The 6,403-nt window shown below is 41.9% G+C and overlaps 1 long non-coding RNA gene across 1 annotated transcript in view; it reads left to right on the forward strand.

The window, feature by feature from the left end:
• Window positions 1-3,726, forward strand: part of LOC123771419 (uncharacterized) — a 373,878-nt gene extending 370,152 nt beyond the window's left edge. The window contains exon 3 of the long non-coding RNA XR_011222855.1: window positions 2,988-3,726. This is a non-coding gene — a long non-coding RNA (uncharacterized lncRNA). The remainder of the gene's footprint in view (window positions 1-2,987) is intronic.
• The last annotated feature ends 2,677 nt before the right edge of the window (window positions 3,727-6,403 follow it).

The raw sequence follows: 6,403 nt of genomic DNA on the forward strand, positions 1-6,403 counted from the left end.
ACTATGATAGTCGTCGGGTGTCGTCGTTGTAAGGTTATACAAGGGCCAATCGACTTGAGAATGGTCCAGGACGGACCGAAACGTCGTCGTCCCTTCACCTTCTAAGTGTGTGGTCTGGTCAACATACTTTAGCCACGTTATTGTGACTCCTCGCTTGCACAAGGGCCAGAAGTCTATCAGAAAACGCATGTATTCAGCTCAAGCCGAATGTTTGGATTGATTGATGAAGATTAAGCCACCCAAAAGGTGGCACGGGCATGAATAGCCCGTAAGTGGTGGCCCTTTTGAGCCATTACCAGTATCAAGAGCTGATACTGGAGATCTGTGGAGGTGCGACTGCACCCTGCGTGACGGGAGATGTCTCCCGTGGAATGTTTGGAGGTGAGAGCGAGTTTGGTGCGCAGAGTCTCGCTGGAAATGTGAGGTCACTCCATGTTCCCTAGGTACTGCCAGAGGTCATAGGTCAACTCAGAACTGGCACGGACCAGGGGAATCCGACTGTCTAATTAAAACAAAGCATTGCGATGGTGAGTTGTGATTGACCAGTTTAGAAAGCAGCCATAAGATTGGCTGCACAGAAAAGAGTCATTCACCATTCATGATGGTGGATATCAGGTCATTCTGTGACCGGATGTCACGGATAAAACATGATCTGATTTGCTATTTCTAGTCTGTGGAAGCGCCCTCTAGTTATGCTGACCTCGGGTCGTACAGTAAATGCTTCCCATCTGAGAGTGAGGTTCACGATATTCCTGACTAGCGTCCTACAGCATCACCAAGTTGGGTCTCATAAGCAATAGAGGAACTTTGTGTGTTGTGAGTGAACTATTTTTGACTCGTGTGAGCTCAAGTCGTCGACAGAGGTTACAGACTGTATCTTCTTTAATCGGGGTCATCTTTAATGCAGCTAGCCTTACAGTAATATATATATATATATATATATATATATATATATATATATATATATATATATATATATATATATATATATATATATATATATATATATATATAAAGTTTGTGAGGGTACCACCTCTGGTGCCAATGTGGGGACCCATAGCCTCGGAGAAGAAAATAAAAAGTATTCAGAGGAGACCTTGTGGTTTCTCACTGAACACTAATATTATCTTCTCCTACCACCCCCATTCTTTTGTATGTACACATATATGTTTACTTTATTTGAACTTTGTTACAAAAAAGGAGTTACATATGGGTTACAAAGATGGTTGTCATAGGTTGTCGAGTTCCTCCAGCTCCTCAGATGGCGGGCAGGAACCCTGGATGCAGTGCGCATTTCCCCTCTGTATCGCCACACTGAGGCGCTGGAAAAGAAAGCTTGCAGCTCTCGTGTCCCTTGTTGTTTCAATGAGCCTAGAACCCAGTTCCTTCAAAAAACTGGTAGCACTTTTACCCCAGGCGCCGAGCGTCTCGGAAGCAATGGGGACAAAATTGTAGTGGTGATCCAGTTCTCTATACTTACCGGATTTGGCTGCTTCCCTGTGGGTGGCAGCGCCACCTGGTTGTGCAACACTGAGGTTAATGTAGGTGTTAGCCAGGGTTGATACGCACGTGTAGTCCCATACCAACTGCTTGCCATTCTTCCAGGGGTTCACTGTGATACCATCCGGGCGACCAATAAGAGCATCAGAGTTACGGGGCGTTAGGTAACGGGGCTCTCTTTCAGCTGGGCATCCAGCTGTGGTGAGGCTCCTCTTGAAGATGTCGTTAACTTCACTGTGCCTCGAGTGCCATCCCCCTGTGCTTTGGCAGAGTAGGCCATGGTGACCGTACCTGTCAGCCACCACCTCGCCGCAAATACATATATATATATATATATATATATATATATATATATATATATATATATATATATATATATATATATATATATATATATATATATATATATATATATAGCAGGTTTTCTCTAACACATACGTCATTAAACACAACAGCCTAGTGACTACTGTAGGTTTTTCTACTGACTTTTAACGGTAATAATGACAAAGATCTTATGGAGATAAATAGGAATATTCCAAAAAAGTGGCAAGGAATACTTTTGTAAGCCTCTTTTTGAAGTGCATAAAAGCGAGAAATTTTTGGTGAGGCTAGCCCTAATCATCTGCCTTCCAACCTCGAATAGAAAAACAAATAATATTTGTTTTAATAAACTTAGATATTGATATAGATATAGATATAACATGATCTATTTTTTCAAGTTCTTTATTCATTTGCAATGATAGGTTTCTATATGTATATGTAAGTATATATGTATATGTAAGTATATTAAGGAAAGGTGCACCGGTTTACATTTTCTTTCTGTCATAAACAGTACATAATTGCACTTACGGGGCTGTTACATTTACCCAACTCCCTCCCCCGATTTAATTCTCCTCGTTTTCTGTTAAGACACTCAGAATGTTAGGATGAAAATTTCAACTTTAATTTGCCATATACAAGTTTTAAATATCAGGAATTTCTTTTTCAGGTTTATTAGACAATATAGATTTTATGCAAAATTTTAAAATATCCTGAGTTACTTTACAATTTATTGATATATTTTAGATTTGTTTTATTAGTTTTATAAAACTGTAATATCAATATAGCTATAGGTTAAGTATTAATTGTAATTAAGAAGCAATAAAATTATTATCTTTAAAAACTATGACGGTTAGGTGAGGTTGTGGTTTTCTATTCAGTTTTTCAGGTAAACTCAAATATTCACAATATATTTGACTACGATTTATTACTAAGTGAAAATAAGTACAATTCCTAACTGCTATGAATAGTACATAATTGCACTTATTTGTGTTCTTATATTTACCACCCCATTTTTGGAGGACGAGCTGATTATTACCATATGTTGACGAACAAGATGATGGCTTCATCAATTCCGTTTTCTATTGATTTTCAGAGCGACAGTAGAAAATAATGATATTTTTGGTGATATATTTCCAATGTTGATCATTAATGTTTTCTTCTTGCAGGTTGAGCAAGAGGCGAGGCATTGAGAGCGCTACACCGGGTCATTCTGTCCACCCTCTGCTCCACACGCCCACAGCCACCTATCATGTGGACGAGGCCGCAGGTGGGCGGCCCTGCACGCCCATGCTGGAGCGTGGGTGGAGGAATAGAGGCCGCGTGATGGAGACACCGCCTAGCCTACGTCAAGGCCAGCCACGAAACTGTTGACACTGACACGCCCACGCCCACGCCATGCCACGCCCACTCATCACAATGGGCGAGAGCGCCGACAGCGGCGACAGTGTCATGATGTCATACATCCCTTCCTCGGCGCTCATCTCTCTCAACCAGCGCTGTCACGCGGGCGGCGTCGACGAAGTCGGCGCCACGCGTTCCGTTCCGGACATCGAACTCCACGCGCGGGAAAGCAGTAACCGGCCGGAGTACCGCGGGTATCGCCTCCTGGCGCCGCAGGTGCGGTGTTCCTGCTCGCATTTGCCGCGGGCGCCGTCGCACGAGAGCGTGCGGTCGGTCCAAGGCGGCATCAGCGAAGTAGTGGTGGTGGCGCCAACCCTCTACAGAGACCGCATCATCCGCCAACACTCTCAACCCGAAACCTGTCTCCATTGTCATCACCCGAAACCTTCGGCGTCCTTGCGGTATCTGCCGCGGCAGGAGTCATGCGGTCCGCATGCCACCTCCGAGGGCATCGCTACCATCGCCGCAGACACTCTGCGCATCAACGGCGCACTCAGCTCCTTTAAACAGGTGAGTTAACAACCTTGGAACAACTTTATCATCCTCAGACTTTATCATCCTCAGACTTTATCATCCTCAGACTTTATCATCCTCAGACTTTATCATCCTCAGACTTTATCATCCTCAGACTTTATCATCTTCAGACTTTATCACCCTCAGACTTTATCACCCTCAGACTTTATCATCCTCAGACTTTATCATCCTCAGACTTTATCATCCTCAGACTTTATCATCTTCAGACTTTATCATCCTCAGACTTTATCATCCTCAGACTTTATCATCCTCAGACTTTATCATCCTCAGACTTTATCATCCTCAGACTTTATCATCTTCAGACTTTATCATCTTCAGAGTTTATCATCCTCAGACTTTATCATCCTCAGACTTTATCATCCTCAGACTTTATCATCCTCAGACTTTATCACCCTCAGACTTTATCACCCTCAGACTTTATCACCCTCAGACTTGATGAATACAGGTAAGTTTTCCCCCATATTTTTTCCCCATATCTTGGGCTCGACGGTAGAGCGATGGTCTCGCTTCATGCAGGTCGGCGTTCAATCCCCGACCGTCCACAAGTGGTTGGCCACCATTCCTCTCCCTCCGTCCCATCCCAAATCCTTATCCTGACCCCTTCCCAGTGCTATATAGTCGTGATGGCTTGGCGCTTTGCCCTGATAATTCCTTCCATTCCCCCAAATTTAAGTTCCTCTATGAAAGTTTCTCTATTACATTTGTCATTACATACGATAGTATTACCATATCTTCATGTTATCTGTAATATATCAACAATAGCAGGATCATGTCTCGATATGTTATCTTTAATATATCAACCAGTTTTATCTTTATGAAAGTTAACATTACTATTAGTAACATAAGCCGGGAGCCGGTCGGCCGAGCGGACAGCACGCGGGACTTGTGATCCTGTGGTCCCGGGTTCGATCCCGGGCGCCGGCGAGAAACAATGGGCAGAGTTTCTTTCACCCTATGCCCCTGTTACCTAGCAGTAAAATAGGTACCTGGGTGTTAGTCAGCTGTCACGGGCTGCTTCCTGGGGGTGGAGGCCTGGTCGAGGACCGGGCCGCGGGGACACTAAAGCCCCGAAATCATCTCAAGATAACCTCAAGATATCCAAAACGCTAAATCGGGTTATTTATATAAAAAAATAGTCGTTTATATAATTTGTAAATTGAACTCATACGCTGAAATTTATTCATAAAAAAATCAAATAAGATTTGATGATAAATAAAATTTTTAACTTTGGAGTAATATCAAGTTAATCATACAAGTTTACTGATCCTGTTACTAGTAAGAGTTACCCATGCACTAAATACGTTTTCTTTGGAGGTGCACTTCATAGAAAATGATTTCGTTGGTGAGGATGAACTATAGAAGACGTAGGTTATTTGTCATGGAATGTTTTGAATTGCCATTCCCTCTGTTTTTGATCTTTAATATCGTTTTTACGTACATAAAAAAGTCGCTTTTATTTTTGCTCTATTACCCTGCGACCCCGCATGATAAGAAGTTTACTATTAAACTTATAAGATGAAAATTAGAAGGAAAGTGGAACTGCAGAATCCAGATTTCAAACGCAATATTACTTAATAGGATTTTCCTTTATTGACTGGAACTGCACATGTGTCTATAAGAAGCGATCTATGGGTCTCGGATATCACGAGGGGCTCTCAGAAGCGATATCTAAATGGGGCTCTCAGGGGGCGATCTTTAAATGGGACTCTCAGGAGAGATCTCTAAATGGGATCTCTAAGCACATATTTCAGCTTCAAAGCTTTGCTACTCAAGCTTCAACCTTCCCCCCCCATGATATCCCCCCTGCACCCCCCTCCCCCCCTCCCCCCCTCCCCTTGTTCTTCAATCACCTTTCTATCTTTCAATCATAATTTTCTACCTATTTTCTCCATCTTTTTCTACCTGTCGCTTATATGGGCGTTTTCTAAGGAACTTGACAAAATTAAAAAAAATTAGTCACTATATTACTCCAGTTTCTTCACAAGTTCTGAAGATCATGTTATCAAATGTTTTTAAAGAAATTTAGATGCAGAAAAAATAGTATTATGCATCGCATTGTTTTTTATGTTTCCTATTTATTCATGTTCGAACGAAAGCGACGAAGATAACAGAGCAATTGGATAACAGAGCAACTCATTTGCGAAGTAGAGTCGCCTTCTCTTCTGCCAATTGTAATGACTCGAGTTTCTTGCACATTTTAAAGATAACAATGAGCTCCAAAGAGCGGAGATTAATAAATAAATAAATAATAAATAAATGTTTATTCAGGTAAGGTACATACATACAAGAGATTTTCCAAAATTTTGATCGATTTATAGATAAGATCTGCCCGAAACGCTGCGCGTACTAGTGGCTTTACAAGACTGTAATTACCATATTATGTGTCCTCACATTCCCAATGTACCTTCTTGTATATGCATAAATAAATAAATAAATAAAAAAGAAAGAGCTAGTACATACAATGCCTAAAGCCACTATTACGCAAAGCGTTTCGGGCAGTGTAGAATGAACCAGTTTTCAAGTCGTTGATGCCTTGCGTTGAGACTCAAGCGTTGTGATGTCTAGTCAAGCCAGAAGTGTAAAAATTTGAGTAGTAGTCATCCATCAGTCTCAGGAGACTATGGAGTTGCGCTCTGGTTGTCGGTCT

Source organism: Procambarus clarkii, chromosome 54, assembly GCF_040958095.1.
Source record: "Procambarus clarkii isolate CNS0578487 chromosome 54, FALCON_Pclarkii_2.0, whole genome shotgun sequence".
Taxonomy (NCBI): domain Eukaryota; kingdom Metazoa; phylum Arthropoda; class Malacostraca; order Decapoda; family Cambaridae; genus Procambarus; species Procambarus clarkii.